The sequence below is a fragment of the Pseudophryne corroboree genome, unplaced genomic scaffold (assembly GCF_028390025.1).
Source record: "Pseudophryne corroboree isolate aPseCor3 unplaced genomic scaffold, aPseCor3.hap2 scaffold_471, whole genome shotgun sequence".
Classification (NCBI taxonomy): domain Eukaryota; kingdom Metazoa; phylum Chordata; class Amphibia; order Anura; family Myobatrachidae; genus Pseudophryne; species Pseudophryne corroboree.
The window spans coordinates 128,483-144,177 of record NW_026970083.1 but is presented as its reverse complement, the minus strand read 5'-3'; the positions used below and the strand labels follow the sequence as shown (position 1 = coordinate 144,177).

Sequence of the window (15,695 nt, the reverse complement as noted above, 5' to 3'; positions counted from 1 at the left end):
GGGTCATACAAGCGCCACAAAAGGCCGCCATGCCCTGCACGCCCCTTTTCTCTTTTCATATGCAGACGAGGGTTGAAGCCAACTTTGACCCACTGCTTGGATGACATCACCGTATGCAAATCCATCTGCTGCAGGCCTTCCCCCAGGAATGCTTGCACTAGTTGATGCATTTGGTTTGTTGTTTGGGGGTGCTTCAGTATTAGGCAGCCTTCTGCCCTCCCATGTTCATCTGAAAATATGTGTTCTCCCTGCAGTTGTTGTCCCCAGATGAGAGTTCCCTTGTGCTGCCTCAGTTGAATCTCCTTTACTTGACAGAGATGTGCCTGAGCAGCGGCCCTCCCCAGCCCTATCCCAAATCATACTTATTTTGCATAGGAGATACCATGGTCATGAAGATTGTTCTCCCACGGTGAGGTTCATTCATTGCATTCTGGGTATGCTGACCCCTGTGATTTCCCCAAATGTGGGAAACTCGACTGCTTTATTTGTGGTAGTGGGGGACTGTGTTTGTGCTTTCCTCTGGTCAGCTCTGGTAAAAGTCAGATTTCTTTGTCTCAGATCTTCCTTTAGCCTTGTTCTTCTTTCGAGAGTTCCCTTGTGCTGCCTCAGTTGGATCTCCTTCACTTGACAGGGGGGTACCCGAGCAGCGACCCTCCCCAGCTCTAGCCCAACTTCTACTTACCTGGCAGGTGAGATACTATGATCATGTAGGTGCTTCTCCCAGGGCAAGGCTCACCCATTGCACTCTGGGTGTGCTGCTCCTGCGATTTCCCCAAATGTGGGAAACTTGACTGCATAATTTGTGTTTCCCCTGGTCGGCTCTCGTATAATTCAGATCTCTTTGTCTCAGGTCTCTCTCCAGCCTAGTTTGCTGTCTGTTTCAACTTCTCTTTTCTTGAGCCGCTCCCTTCTATGCCCTTGCGCACTATCCTGACTTCTCCCGTCTGCTTACTTTGTGCCTTCCAATGCACAGTGCAAACTACAGGTAGTGCTGCAGGGCCCACACCCTTTTACTTGCCGTTCAGAGCTGCTCTGGAGCTGTTACAGTGCCCAGCTGCTGCAATAAATCAGCTTGAATGCTTCAGGGGATGGGGCATGGCCAACATGAGCCCCACACCAAAGGAGGGTGGGGTGTTTAATGCGAACTAGGGGTCATCCAAGCACCGCAAAAGGCCGCCATGCCCTGCACGCCCCTTTTCTCTTTTCATATGCAGATGAGGGTTGAAGCCAACTTTGACCCACTGCTTGGATGACATCACCGTATGCAAATCCGTCTTCTGCAGAACTTCCCCCAGGAATGCTTGCACTAGTTGTTGCATTTGGTTTGTTGTTTGGGGGTGCTTCAGTATTAGGCAGCCTTCTGCCCTCCCATGTTCATCTGAAAATATGTGTTCTCCCTGCAGTTGTTGTCCCCAGATGAGAGTTCCCTTGTGCTGCCTCAGTTGAATCTCCTTTACTTGACAGAGATGTGCATGAGCAGCGGCCCTCCCCAGCCCTATCCCAAATCATACTTATTTTGCATAGGAGATACCATGGTCATGAAGATTACTCTCCCAGGGTGAGGTTCATTCATTGCATTCTGGGTATGCTGACCCCTGTGATTTCCCCAAATGTGGGAAACGTGACTGCTTTATTTGTTGGTAGTGGGGGACTGTGTTTGTGTTTTCCTCTGATCTCTGGTAAAAGTCAGATTTCTTTGTTTCAGATCTTCCTCTAGCCTTGTTCTTCTTTCGAGAGTTTCCTTGTGCTGCCTCAGTTGGATCTCCTTCACTTGACAGGGGGGTGCCCGAGCAGCGACCCTCCCCAGCTCTAGCCCAACTCCTACTTACCTGCCAGGTGAGATACTATGATCATGAAGGTGCTTCTCCCAGGGCAAGGCTCACCCATTGCACTCTGGGTGTGCTGCCCCTGCGATTTCCCCAAATGTGGGAAACTTGACTGCATAATTTGTGTTTCCCCTGGTCAGGTCTCGTATAATTCAGATCTCTTTGTCTCAGGTCTCTCTCCAGCCTAGTTTGCTGTCTGTTTCCACTTCTCTTTTCTTGAGCCGCTCCCTTCTATGCCCTTGCGCACTATCCTGACTTCTCCTCCTTTCTGCTTACTTTGTGCCTTCCAACGCACAATGCGAACTACAGGTAGTGCTGCAGGGCCCACACCCTTTTACTTGCCTTACAGAGCAGCTCTGGAGCTGTTACAGTGCCCAGCTGCTGCAAGAAATCAGCTTGAATGCTTCAGGGGCTGGGGCATAGCCAACATGAGCCCCACACCGAAGGAGGGTGGAGGTGTTTAATGCAAACTAGGGGTCAGCCAAGTGCTGCAAAAGGCCACCATGCCCTGCACGCCCCTTTTCTCTTTTCATATGCAGACGAGGGTTGAAGCCAACTTTGACCCACTGCTTGGATGACATCACCATATGCAAATCTATCTGCTGCAGGCCTTCCCCCAGGAATGCTTGCACTAGTTGTTGCATTTGGTTTGTTGTTTGGGGGTGCTTCAGTATTAGGCAGCCTTCTGCCCTCCCATGTTCATCTGAAAATATGTGTTCTCCCTGCAGTTGTTGTCCCCAGATGAGAGTTCCCTTGTGCTGCCTCAGTTGAATCTCCTTTACTTGACAGAGATGTGCCTGAGCAGCGGCCCTCCCCAGCCATATCCCAAATCATACTTATTTTGCATAGGAGATACCATTGTTATGAAGATTGTTCTCCCAGGGTGCGGTTCATTCATTGCACTCTGGGTATGCTGACCCCTGTGATTTCCCCAAATGTGGGAAACTCGACTGCATTATTTGTGGTAGTGGTGGACTGTGTTTGTGCTTTCCTCTGGTCAGCTCTGGTAAAAGTCAGATTTCTTTGTCTCAGATCTTCCTCTAGCCTTGTTCTTCTTTCGAGAGTTCCTTTGTGCTGCCTCAGTTGGATCTCCTTCACGTGACAGGGGGGTGCCCGAGCAGCGACCCTCCCCAGCTCTAGCCCAACTCCTACTTACCTGCCAGGTGAGATACTATGATCATGAAGGTGCTTCTCCAAGGGCAAGGCTCACCCATTGCACTCTGGGTGTGCTGCTCCTGCGATTTCCCCAAATGTGGGAAACTTGACTGCATAATTTGTGTTTCCCCTGGTCAGGTCTCGTATAATTCAGATATCTTTGTCTCAGGTCTCTCTCCAGCCTAGTTTGCTGTCTGTTTCCACTTCTCTTTTCTTGAGCCGCTCCCTTCTATGCCCTTGCGCACTATCCTGACTTCTCCTCCTTTCTGCTTACTTTGTGCCTTCCAACGCACAATGCGAACTACAGGTAGTGCTGCAGGGCCCACACCCTTTTACTTGCCTTACAGAGCAGCTCTGGAGCTGTTACAGTGCCCAGCTGCTGCAAGAAATCAGCTTGAATGCTTCAGGGGCTGGGGCATAGCCAACATGAGCCCCACACCGAAGGAGGGTGGAGGTGTTTAATGCAAACTAGGGGTCAGCCAAGTGCCGCAAAAGGCCACCATGCCCTGCACGCCCCTTTTCTCTTTTCATATGCAGACGAGGGTTGAAGCCAACTTTGACCCACTGCTTGGATGACATCACCATATGCAAATCCATCTGCTGCAGGCCTTCCCCCAGGAATGCTTGCACTAGTTGATGCATTTGGTTTGTTGTTTGGGGGTGCTTCAGTATTAGGCAGCCTTCTGCCCTCCCATGTTCATCTGAAAATATGTGTTCTCCCTGCAGTTGTTGTCCCCAGATGAGAGTTCCCTTGTGCTGCCTCAGTTGAATCTCCTTTACTTGACAGAGATGTGCCTGAGCAGCGGCCCTCCCCAGCCCTATCCCAAATCATACTTATTTTGCATAGGAGATACCATGGTCATGAAGATTGTTCTCCCACGGTGAGGTTCATTCATTGCATTCTGGGTATGCTGACCCCTGTGATTTCCCCAAATGTGGGAAACTCGACTGCTTTATTTGTGGTAGTGGGGGACTGTGTTTGTGCTTTCCTCTGGTCAGCTCTGGTAAAAGTCAGATTTCTTTGTCTCAGATCTTCCTTTAGCCTTGTTCTTCTTTCGAGAGTTCCCTTGTGCTGCCTCAGTTGGATCTCCTTCACTTGACAGGGGGGTACCCGAGCAGCGACCCTCCCCAGCTCTAGCCCAACTTCTACTTACCTGGCAGGTGAGATACTATGATCATGTAGGTGCTTCTCCCAGGGCAAGGCTCACCCATTGCACTCTGGGTGTGCTGCTCCTGCGATTTCCCCAAATGTGGGAAACTTGACTGCATAATTTGTGTTTCCCCTGGTCGGCTCTCGTATAATTCAGATCTCTTTGTCTCAGGTCTCTCTCCAGCCTAGTTTGCTGTCTGTTTCAACTTCTCTTTTCTTGAGCCGCTCCCTTCTATGCCCTTGCGCACTATCCTGACTTCTCCCGTCTGCTTACTTTGTGCCTTCCAATGCACAATGCAAACTACAGGTAGTGCTGCAGGGCCCACACCCTTTTACTTGCCGTTCAGAGCTGCTCTGGAGCTGTTACAGTGCCCAGCTGCTGCAATAAATCAGCTTGAATGCTTCAGGGGATGGGGCATGGCCAACATGAGCCCCACACCAAAGGAGGGTGGGGTGTTTAATGCGAACTAGGGGTCATCCAAGCACCGCAAAAGGCCGCCATGCCCTGCACGCCCCTTTTCTCTTTTCATATGCAGATGAGGGTTGAAGCCAACTTTGACCCACTGCTTGGATGACATCACCATATGCAAATCCGTCTTCTGCAGAACTTCCCCCAGGAATGCTTGCACTAGTTGTTGCATTTGGTTTGTTGTTTGGGGGTGCTTCAGTATTAGGCAGCCTTCTGCCCTCCCATGTTCATCTGAAAATATGTGTTCTCCCTGCAGTTGTTGTCCCCAGATGAGAGTTCCCTTGTGCTGCCTCAGTTGAATCTCCTTTACTTGACAGAGATGTGCATGAGCAGCGGCCCTCCCCAGCCCTATCCCAAATCATACTTATTTTGCATAGGAGATACCATGGTCATGAAGATTACTCTCCCAGGGTGAGGTTCATTCATTGCATTCTGGGTATGCTGACCCCTGTGATTTCCCCAAATGTGGGAAACGTGACTGCTTTATTTGTTGGTAGTGGGGGACTGTGTTTGTGTTTTCCTCTGATCTCTGGTAAAAGTCAGATTTCTTTGTTTCAGATCTTCCTCTAGCCTTGTTCTTCTTTCGAGAGTTTCCTTGTGCTGCCTCAGTTGGATCTCCTTCACTTGACAGGGGGGTGCCCGAGCAGCGACCCTCCCCAGCTTTAGCCCAACTCCTACTTACCTGCCAGGTGAGATACTATGATCATGAAGGTGCTTCTCCCAGGGCAAGGCTCACCCATTGCACTCTGGGTGTGCTGCCCCTGCGATTTCCCCAAATGTGGGAAACTTGACTGCATAATTTGTGTTTCCCCTGGTCAGGTCTCGTATAATTCAGATCTCTTTGTCTCAGGTCTCTCTCCAGCCTAGTTTGCTGTCTGTTTCCACTTCTCTTTTCTTGAGCCGCTCCCTTCTATGCCCTTGCGCACTATCCTGACTTCTCCTCCTTTCTGCTTACTTTGTGCCTTCCAACGCACAATGCGAACTACAGGTAGTGCTGCAGGGCCCACACCCTTTTACTTGCCTTACAGAGCAGCTCTGGAGCTGTTACAGTGCCCAGCTGCTGCAAGAAATCAGCTTGAATGCTTCAGGGGCTGGGGCATAGCCAACATGAGCCCCACACCGAAGGAGGGTGGAGGTGTTTAATGCAAACTAGGGGTCAGCCAAGTGCTGCAAAAGGCCACCATGCCCTGCACGCCCCTTTTCTCTTTTCATATGCAGACGAGGGTTGAAGCCAACTTTGACCCACTGCTTGGATGACATCACCATATGCAAATCTATCTGCTGCAGGCCTTCCCCCAGGAATGCTTGCACTAGTTGTTGCATTTGGTTTGTTGTTTGGGGGTGCTTCAGTATTAGGCAGCCTTCTGCCCTCCCATGTTCATCTGAAAATATGTGTTCTCCCTGCAGTTGTTGTCCCCAGATGAGAGTTCCCTTGTGCTGCCTCAGTTGAATCTCCTTTACTTGACAGAGATGTGCCTGAGCAGCGGCCCTCCCCAGCCATATCCCAAATCATACTTATTTTGCATAGGAGATACCATTGTTATGAAGATTGTTCTCCCAGGGTGCGGTTCATTCATTGCACTCTGGGTATGCTGACCCCTGTGATTTCCCCAAATGTGGGAAACTCGACTGCATTATTTGTGGTAGTGGTGGACTGTGTTTGTGCTTTCCTCTGGTCAGCTCTGGTAAAAGTCAGATTTCTTTGTCTCAGATCTTCCTCTAGCCTTGTTCTTCTTTCGAGAGTTCCTTTGTGCTGCCTCAGTTGGATCTCCTTCACTTGACAGGGGGGTGCCCGAGCAGCGACCCTCCCCAGCTCTAGCCCAACTCCTACTTACCTGCCAGGTGAGATACTATGATCATGAAGGTGCTTCTCCCAGGGCAAGGCTCACCCATTGCACTCTGGGTGTGCTGCCCCTGCAATTTCCCCAAATGTGGGAAACTTGACTGCATAATTTGTGTTTCCCCTGGTCGGCTCTCGTATAATTCAGATCTCTTTGTCTCAGGTCTCTCTCCAGCCTAGTTTGCTGTCTGTTTCCACTTCTATTTTCTTGAGCCCCTCCCTTCTATACCCTTGTGCACTATCCTGACTTCTCCTCCCGTCTGCTTACTTTGTGCCTTCCAATGCACAATGCAAACTACAGGTAGTGCTGCAGGGCCCACACCCTTTTACTTGCCTTACAGAGCAGCTCTGGAGCTGTTACAGTGCCCAGCTGCTGCAAGAAATCAGCTTGAATGCTTCATGGGATGGGGCATGGCCAACATGAGCCCCACACCAAAGGAGGGTGGGGGTGTTTAATGCGATCTAGGGGTCATCCAAGCAGCGCAAAAGGCCGCCATGCCCTGCACGCCCCTTTTCTCTTTTCATATGCAGATGAGGGTTGAAGCCAACTTTGACCCACTGCTTGGATAACATCGCCATATGCAAATCCATCTGCTGCAGGCCTTCCCCCAGGAATGCTTGCACTAGTTGTTGCATTTGGTTTGTTGTTTGGGGGTGCTTCAGTATTAGGCAGCCTTCTGCCCTCCCATGTTCATCTGAAAATATGTGTTCTCCCTGCAGTTGTTGTCCCCAGATGAGAGTTCCCTTGTGCTGCCTCAGTTGAATTTCCTTTACTTGACAGAGATGTGCCTGAGCAGCGGCCCTCCCCAGCCCTATCCCAAATCATACTTATTTTGCATAGGAGACACCATGGTCATGAAGATTGTTCACCCAGGGTGAGGTTCATTCATTGCATTCTGGGTATGCTGACCCCTGTGATTTCCCCAAATGTGGGAAACTCGCCTGCATTATTTGTGGTAGTGGGGGACTGTGTTTGTGTTTTCCGCTGGTCAGCTCTGGTAAAAGTCAGATTTCTTTGTCTCAGATCTTCCTCTAGCCTTGTTCTTCTTTCGAGAGTTCCATTGTGCTGCCTCAGTTGGATCTCCTTCACTTGACAGGGGGGTGCCCGAGCAGCGACCCTCCCCAGCTCTAGCCCAACTCCTATTTACCTGCCAGGTGAGATACTATGATCTTGAAGGTGCTTCTCCCAGGGCAAGGCTCACCCATTGCACTCTGGCTGTGCTGCCCCTGCGATTTCCCCAAATGTGGGAAACTTGACTGCATAATTTGTGTTTCCCCTGGTCGGCTCTCGTATAATTCAGATCTCTTTGTCTCAGGTCTCTCTCCAGCCTAGTTTGCTGTCTGTTTCCACTTCTCTATTCTTGAGCCGCTCCCTTCTATGCCCTTGCGCACTATCCTGACTTCTCCCGTCTGCTTACTTTGTGCCTTCCAACGCACAATGCGAACTACAGGTAGTGCTGCAGGGCCCACACCCTTTTATTTGCCTTACAGAGCAGCTCTGGAGCTGTTACAGTGCCCAGCTGCTGCAAGAAATCAGCTTGAATGCTTCAGGGGCTGGGGCATAGTCAACATGAGCCCCACACCGAAGGAGGGTGGAGGTGTTTAATGCGAACTAGGGGTCATCCAAGCGCCGCAAAATGCCGCCATGCCCTGCATAACCCTTTTCTCTTTTCATATGCAGATGAGGGTTCCAGCCAACTTTGGCCCACTGCTTGGATGACATCACCGTATGCAAATTCGTCTCCTGCAGACCTTCCCCCAGGAATGCTTGTACTAGTTATTGCATATGGTTTGATATTTGATGGTGCTTCAGTATTAGGCAGCCTTCCGCCCTCCCATGTTCATCTGAAAAGATGTGGTCTCCCTGCAGTTGTTGTCCCCAGACGAGAGTTCCCTTGTGCTTCCTCAGTTGAATCTCCTTAACTTGACGGGGGAGGGGCTGCCCGAGCAGCCACCCTCCCCAGCCCTATCCCAACTCATACTTATTTTGCATATGAGATCTCTATATCATGAAGATTGTTCTCACAGGGTGAGGTTCATCCATTATATTTTAAAATAGGAAGGTTCAAATTACATATTTGAATTGCATCTATGTGCTGGATTCAAATGTCCCCCCCCTTCCTTTCTCAATTGTGCCCATCAGCAGCTATTCTAAGGTTGCTGCCAATGGGTGTGACACATTAATTTCTTCTGTGGGGTACACTGGACTCCACAAGGATTCACATTGGGGTGTAGAGTAGGATCTTGATCTGAGGCACCAACCGGCTCAAAGCTTTTGACTGTTCCCAAGATGCTCAGCGCATTCTCCTCTATAACCCCGCTTCCATGAACAGGGAGCTCAGTTTGTAGTTGTTGCCTTCAGTAGCAGGCCACTTAACAGGGGCCTGCCTCAAGCAGCCTATTCTTAGCTATTAATTTTGACAAGAAAAGAAGAACTTTTTTTATGAGAATCTACAAGGGCTGCAGCAGGCTAGGTCTAATAGACATCTTTACTGCAGCTTCATCACTCCCAGCGGCACTGTATACTCCCGTGCCCTGGTTGCTGGGTCACTGCAGCGGAGGCTCCGGTTTCTTCCTAAGGTCAGTCACACACAATGTAACACCCCGGTATAACAAGTGTGTAAACTATGTGGAACAGGTCAGGGATACCTTGATGGACTATTCCTCCTTCAGCAGCAGCTCTTCTCTATTCCTGGCAGAGAGGCAAGGTTTCCCCAGACACAAAGAAAGGCAGGCAGGGCTTTGTATGAAAGAATAAATGGTTTACCACATAACTCAGAAAAGGAACTGATTACAGTAGGGAAGGGAAAGATTTGATTCAAGCAACTTAAACACAGACACCATATACACTTTAAGTCATTACACAAATGGTAATATAACTAAATCTGAGATTAATACTATGTTGCTTAGTAATAGAAATCAACTTATGCAGACAATATTTAAGTCCCAGATAACATTGGTGTCACTGCAGGGAGTCTCTATGTGCACGTTGGGGCCCGGTTATGTTGTTACATAGTTATATGCAGCTATTGTCTCCTTTAGCTGTGAACAAAATATTGTAGCTCTGTGTAGTAAAGATGATTGTTTAAAACAAACTGGAGCTGCTTCCCATGTAAATCGCTGCATAGGTATAGTAAATATAGGATAATGTCCTTTGCAGTGGAGTAGGTTTCAGTATAAATATGGATTTATCTCACCCAGTCAATAGATGTTTCTGAGGCAGTTTCCCCTCAGATGTAGGCCAGTCAGCATTGGTATAAAGGCTTTATACTCTCCTGTCTCTGACACTTGCTGTGCACTCTCTTGGCTGAGAGTGTCATGGCGTTCTTACTTGTTAATTGCTGCACTTCCACTGCTGTATTTTGCACTACTGCTTACTCTCTCATGCAATTTTCAGCTTATTTGTCTCCCCTCTCTCAGCTGCTCATCTCTGCGTAATGGCGTCGCCAGCTCTTTCCTCACCATGGCTCCAACTGACTTCTCAAACTGCTGTTCAATTTTCTTTTAAATAAACTTTATTTAAAATGGCACAGGCAACTACACTGTTGTCAAAAATGTCCTTGTTGTTATGGGATATCACACGTGCCCCCCCCCAAAACATGCGTGTCCTCACGCATTTTGGTTTTATCCCTATATAAACTTCTCACTATATCCAGTCACATTCATTAGTGAACACAGATTATGTCTGAAACATTAACATTTATCAACATTTTTAACATCAGTATCTGATAGGTATAATTCCTTTTGTGCTATAGTACATTAACACATGCTCCTGGAGCAATCGGTTGAAATCTGGACAGTATATGGTCTTGAAAAGTTTGTCTAGGAAACCTCAACCCCCCTGCCATGGATGAGTATTGAACTCTTTCTAAACTGTCTTTGGGACATGCTGTACAAAACTGCAGCTGACTATGGTGGTTTTCTGTTTTGCAAGCCCTAGTCTTCTTGCCTCCTTGTCGGTGACAAACCACCTTAGTCTGCTGTAAATACATTTTATGAGCCTCTTCCATTCCATCTTGGGATTCAGTATCACAGCTGGTTTGGGACAATGGATTCTGGAGAGAAAGAGGCAGCAAGGTTCTTCTTACAGAACAGGTTGGACAGTTTCGGCACCATCTCTTGATGTCTTCCCTCATTTCAACCCAAAAGAACTTTTTCCAGATGCTTGTTTCCATCCTTTTGCACCCAGGGTGACCTGACTTGTCGTGATATTCTTCAAGCACATAACAAGCACTTTGTCTTGGAATTACAAGTTGACTGATCCTATAATGAGTATTAGGATCCACACTACATCGAACCAACTGTCCTTTCTCTTCAAACAGCCTTTCTCGCTGTCTCAACAACTTCAGGAGTTCTGGCGAGGATTCTTGCCTTTGTCGCTTGGTCAGGTATTTCCCAATCTTCAGTAAGGCTTTGAGGTGTCTTATCATCTGACTTTTATCTTGCAGGTGGTCAAAACTGGTTCCTTGAATAGGTTGCTCACAGTTTCTAGAACTGGATGCTATATTATTCATGCCTAACATTGAAGCATTCTTTCGGATAATCTGGACACTGGAGATGGGCATTTCTATCATTATTTGGCTAGCCTTATTTTTTTCATGTTCCTCTCTTACAGATAATTCTGTTATCATTCTTCCCTTTTGTTTGGCTATCCCAGGTTGAAGGCCTTGTTTCTCCTGGAGCTTGTCAGTTTGAAACTCTCCTTGGAGTGCTGCTACGAGCTCCTCACAGCAGTTCCGCAACACATTCATGCCCACTATCACTGGAGGCAATCCATCATCTTGGGCAGTGGTGATGATGAAGCCTTGCTGTGGTAGCACTGTTCGTCCGATTTGAATTTCAGCTTCCCAGTATCCTTTGCAAGGGATGCAGTGCCCATTGCTTGCAATCGGGTTTATCAATGTGGAAGTTGACGGAAACATCTGTTCCTCAGTCCAATGCTGCTCAAACTGTGTTGCTTGTATTGTGGTCACTTGTGATCCAGTGTCTAAGAGAGCGGGCATTGAGACTCCATTGATGCAAACTTGAACCACCGGGCATTGGCTAACATAACGGGTTAACCACATGAATTTGGAGTTTAAATGATCTGGCTGCTCAAATTCTCTCTTAATTTGTCCGCTTCCTTCACAGCTTTGAAAAATGGGTCGCCTTTGGGAGGCAAAGTGGCTGGAAAAAAGTGTCTCCCTGTTTCTATGTAGGTCCCATTGGGAACTGTTCAGTGGTCTCCTCTCCTGGCACCATTCCATTTCTTCATGGAGCAGTGCCTGCTGTCTCTTCAGAATCTGCAGGTCTCTGCGCATCTCTGTCACACCACGTGTCAGTTCAGCCAGCAGACTTCGTAACTCACTAGAAGAGTCAAATATGCATGTCTTTGAACATGGCACTGTCACTCCTTTTACTGTAGGTGGGTAAGTAGCTCCTTTAAAACTTGACTCCTGGGCATCAGAATTCTCTTGATACCGTGGCATCTCTGGAATAGACTCTTGTGGAACAGCCCCTGAAGTAAGACTGGAGCCTAGAACTTTAATCGCAGCCTCTTTAAAATCCAGGAATGTGCTTCCAGGCTTCTGCAATCTCAATAGTCGCAGCTGAGTTTTTACAAATTCGCCCCTTGCAACTTCAGTGAACTGGTCCAATAACATTTTCTCTTTGTCATGCACTTCCTCAGGGTCTGCTTGCTGAACATCTCTGAGTGCTTCCTGAAAGCTGAGGGCATAGCCCGTGAGTGACTCTCCTGGTTGTTGCTTTCGAGCAAAGAAGTGCATTTTAAGTTCTGACACTGTCCTTGTGTCAAATGTGGTAGCAAGCCTGTTGAGGATCTGGTCCACAGTCTTCTTCTCTTCAGTAGGCCAGGAAGTAACCTCTCTAAGTGCAAGCCCTTTCAACTGTCCCATCAAGATCTCCACCTTTTGCTGCTCTTTCAGCGGGTACAGACGAAACAAAGACTGCAGTAGTATCCTCATCAGTTTATTTTTGTCAATTACCATTTTAATAATCGGGTAAAGAAAATTAAGTGGATTTTTGAAAGAAAACAATACTGTCAATATACTATTAAAACAAATTAAAATGGTAAAAGTTATTGTACTTTAAGTAAAAATAAAAGAGCAAAAATATCAATCCCAGTTTTGGATTACTTTAATTAACAAAAAAAAATGCATATAGCAGAGGATAGTTTCAATCTGCCTACCTCTGGGCTATGGACCCAGCATGCTTCCATTACAGTACTCTGCTGCACATGTAATTGCAAGAGATCCTGAAGCACTCACTCATCATGGGAAAGTACCAATGTGTTTCTTCATTGGTTGATGGAAGAAACATCTTACAAAAACTCTCCAGATTATTGACTATTTAAAGTTTTTCTTGGAAACGTTCTAGATGAATGCTTATCAGCCTTTGTCAGTATGTACTTTTGCAAAGTGTCGCTGTGGCGCAATCAGTTAGTGTGTAAGGCTATTAACCAAAAGGTTGGTGGTTCAATCCCACCCAGGGACGTAATTGACCTTGTTATCAGATTTTGGTGATCTTTAAGTAGACAAGTCAAAATTTCAAAAACCCCTCTTATGGTGTAGGGTACCTGGCCTTCTCTGATGTAATCAGAGTTAGATTTGATTCAGTGATTTTATAAAAACAGCTAGGAAGCACAATTTAGCAGTGGTTTGCAGAGAAAAAGAAATATGCTGGCAAAAAAATCCAATTGAGTGATTAAACAGCTCTTCATTTTCTGGCTTTACTTTTATGCTAACAAATTTGTTCTCTGAAAAGTTTCCACAAAGCCAAATATCTGATTAACATCTTTGTAGGTATGGTTTTTCACCTATTACTAAATTAAACTTGCTTCATTGGAAAGGCAGCAAGATGCATCCTCATTTCAATATCTACTGAAATAATACAGGTTGACACCAGGAAACATTAACGCCACTGCATCCTTGCTGCTTTCTCATGTGGAAGTCTGTTTAATGTGAAAACAAGGTGATATCTAATTAGCACACAGGTAAGGAATTAAGAAAATCTTTATTTAAGGGTGAAGATGTTTCTCACAAAATCGTTGCCCCAATGCATCATTGAAATTCAAGCTGGAAAGATGATTTTAATATATCACTTGTACATTTTGTATTGCTCTTCTGGTGACAATGTAGTTTGTTTTTGTCAATTACCATTTTAATAATAGGGTAAAGAAAATTAAGTGGATTTTTGAAAGAAAACAATACTGTCAATATACTATTAAAACAAATTAAAATGGTAAAAGTTATTGTACTTTAAGTAAAAATAAATGCTAAAATATCAATCCCAGTTTTGGATTACTTTAATTAACAAAAAAAAATGCATATAGCAAAGGATAGTTTCAATCTGCCAACCTCTGGGTTATGGACCCAGCATGCTTCCATTACAGTACTCTGCTGCACATGTAAGTGCAAGAGATCCTGAAGCACTCACTCATCATGCGAAAGTACCAATGTGTTTCTTCATTGGTTGCTGGAAGAAACATCTTACAAAAACTCTCCAGATTATTGACTTTTTAAAGTTTTTCTAGGAAACGTTCTAGATGAATGCTTATTAGTCTTTGTCAGTATTTACTTTTTGCAAAGTGTCTCTGTGGCGCAATCGGTTAGTGTGTTCAGCTATTAATCAAAAGGTTGGTGGTTCAATCCCACCCAGGGACGTGATTGACCTTGTGATCAGATTTTGGTGATATTTAAGTAGACAAGTCAAAATTGCAAACCCCCTCTTATGGTGTAGGGTACCTGGCCTTCTCTGATGTAATCAGAGTTAGATTTGATTAAGTGATTTTATAAAAAAAACAGCTAGGAAGCACAATTTAGCAGTGAGTTGCAGAGAAAAAGAAAAATGCTGGCAGAAAAATCCAATTGAGCGATTAAACAGCTCTTCATTTTCTGGCTTTATTTTTATGATAACAAATTTGTTCTCTGAAAAGTGTCCACAAAGCCAAGTATCTGATTAACATCTTTGTAGGGATGGTTTTTCACCTATTACTAAATTAAACTTGCTTCATTGGAAAGGCAGCAAGATGCATCCTCATTTCAATATCTACGGAAATAATACAGGTTGACACCATGAAACATTAACGCCACTGCATCTTTGCTGTTTTCTCATGTGGAAGTCTGTTTAATGTGAAAACAAGGTGATATCTAATTAGCACACAGGTAAGGAATTAAGAAAATCTTTATTTAAGGGTGAAGATGTTTCTCACAAAATCGTTGCCCCAATGCATCATTGAAATCCAAGCTGGAAAGATGATTTTAATATATTACTTGAACATTTTATATTGCTCTTCTGGTGATAATGTAGTTTGTTTTTGTCAATTACCATTTTAATAATCGGGTAAAGAAAATTAAGTGGATTTTTGAAAGAAAACAATATTGTCAATATACTATTAAAACAAATTAAAATGGTAAAAGTTATTGTACTTTAAGTAAAAATAAAAGAGCAAAAATATCAATCCCAGTTTTGGATTACTTTAATTAACAAAAAAAAATGCATATAGCAGAGGATAGTTTCAATCTGCCTACCTCTGGGTTATGGACCCAGCATGCTTCCATTACAGTACTCTGCTGCACATGTAAGTGCAAGAGATCCTGAAGCACTCACTCATCATGGGAAAGTACCAATGTGTTTCTTCATTGGTTGATGGAAGAAACATCTTACAAAAACTCTCCACATTATTGACTTTTTAAAATGTTTCTAGGAATCGTTCTAGATGAATGCTTATTAGCCTTTGTCAGTATGGACTTTTGCAAAGTGTTGCTGTGGTGCAATCAGTTACTGTGTAAGGCTATTAACCAAAAGGTTGGTGGTTCAATCCCACCCAGGGACGTAATTGACCTCGTTATCAGATTTTGGTGATCTTTATGTAGACAAGTCAAAATTTCGAAAACCCCTGTTATGGTGTAGGGTACCTGGCCTTCTCTGATGTAATCAGAGTTAGATTTGATTCAGTGATTTTATAAAAACAGCTAGGAAGCACAATTTAGCAGTGGGTTGCAGAGAAAAAGAAATATGCTGGCAAAAAAATCCAATTGAGTGATTAAATAGCTCTTCATTTTCTGGCTTTATTTTTATGCTAACAAATTTGTTCTCTGAAAAGTGTCCACAAAGCCAAGTATCTGATTAACATCTTTGTAGGGATGGTTTTTCACCTATTACTAAATTAAACTTGCTTCATTGGAAAGGCAACAAGATGCATCCTCATTTCAATATCTACTGAAATAATACAGGTTGACACCAGGAAACATTAAC

The 15,695-nt window shown here is 45.3% G+C and overlaps 14 non-coding genes across 14 annotated transcripts; all 14 read left to right on the top strand.

The window, feature by feature from the left end:
* The first annotated feature begins 358 nt into the window (after positions 1-358).
* Positions 359-522, top strand: LOC135027704 (U1 spliceosomal RNA). Its single transcript, XR_010224108.1, has one exon. It is a non-coding gene; the product is annotated as a U1 spliceosomal RNA (small nuclear RNA).
* Positions 523-674: 152 nt separating this feature from the next.
* On the top strand, positions 675-837 carry LOC135027750 (U1 spliceosomal RNA). Its single transcript, XR_010224152.1, has one exon. It is a non-coding gene; the product is annotated as a U1 spliceosomal RNA (small nuclear RNA).
* Positions 838-1,507: 670 nt separating this feature from the next.
* LOC135027815 (U1 spliceosomal RNA) lies at positions 1,508-1,672 on the top strand. Its single transcript, XR_010224212.1, has one exon. It is a non-coding gene; the product is annotated as a U1 spliceosomal RNA (small nuclear RNA).
* A 149-nt stretch (positions 1,673-1,821) lies between these two features.
* LOC135027770 (U1 spliceosomal RNA) lies at positions 1,822-1,984 on the top strand. The gene has a single exon (XR_010224170.1). It is a non-coding gene; the product is annotated as a U1 spliceosomal RNA (small nuclear RNA).
* A 674-nt stretch (positions 1,985-2,658) lies between these two features.
* LOC135027707 (U1 spliceosomal RNA) lies at positions 2,659-2,822 on the top strand. Its single transcript, XR_010224111.1, has one exon. It is a non-coding gene; the product is annotated as a U1 spliceosomal RNA (small nuclear RNA).
* Positions 2,823-2,974: 152 nt separating this feature from the next.
* LOC135027825 (U1 spliceosomal RNA) lies at positions 2,975-3,137 on the top strand. The gene has a single exon (XR_010224221.1). It is a non-coding gene; the product is annotated as a U1 spliceosomal RNA (small nuclear RNA).
* A 674-nt stretch (positions 3,138-3,811) lies between these two features.
* On the top strand, positions 3,812-3,975 carry LOC135027703 (U1 spliceosomal RNA). The gene has a single exon (XR_010224107.1). It is a non-coding gene; the product is annotated as a U1 spliceosomal RNA (small nuclear RNA).
* A 152-nt stretch (positions 3,976-4,127) lies between these two features.
* Positions 4,128-4,290, top strand: LOC135027749 (U1 spliceosomal RNA). Its single transcript, XR_010224151.1, has one exon. It is a non-coding gene; the product is annotated as a U1 spliceosomal RNA (small nuclear RNA).
* A 670-nt stretch (positions 4,291-4,960) lies between these two features.
* On the top strand, positions 4,961-5,125 carry LOC135027814 (U1 spliceosomal RNA). The gene has a single exon (XR_010224211.1). It is a non-coding gene; the product is annotated as a U1 spliceosomal RNA (small nuclear RNA).
* A 149-nt stretch (positions 5,126-5,274) lies between these two features.
* On the top strand, positions 5,275-5,437 carry LOC135027769 (U1 spliceosomal RNA). Its single transcript, XR_010224169.1, has one exon. It is a non-coding gene; the product is annotated as a U1 spliceosomal RNA (small nuclear RNA).
* Positions 5,438-6,111: 674 nt separating this feature from the next.
* On the top strand, positions 6,112-6,275 carry LOC135027706 (U1 spliceosomal RNA). Its single transcript, XR_010224110.1, has one exon. It is a non-coding gene; the product is annotated as a U1 spliceosomal RNA (small nuclear RNA).
* A 152-nt stretch (positions 6,276-6,427) lies between these two features.
* LOC135027761 (U1 spliceosomal RNA) lies at positions 6,428-6,590 on the top strand. The gene has a single exon (XR_010224161.1). It is a non-coding gene; the product is annotated as a U1 spliceosomal RNA (small nuclear RNA).
* A 674-nt stretch (positions 6,591-7,264) lies between these two features.
* LOC135027734 (U1 spliceosomal RNA) lies at positions 7,265-7,428 on the top strand. The gene has a single exon (XR_010224137.1). It is a non-coding gene; the product is annotated as a U1 spliceosomal RNA (small nuclear RNA).
* Positions 7,429-7,580: 152 nt separating this feature from the next.
* LOC135027853 (U1 spliceosomal RNA) lies at positions 7,581-7,743 on the top strand. The gene has a single exon (XR_010224244.1). It is a non-coding gene; the product is annotated as a U1 spliceosomal RNA (small nuclear RNA).
* Positions 7,744-15,695: the final 7,952 nt, after the last annotated feature.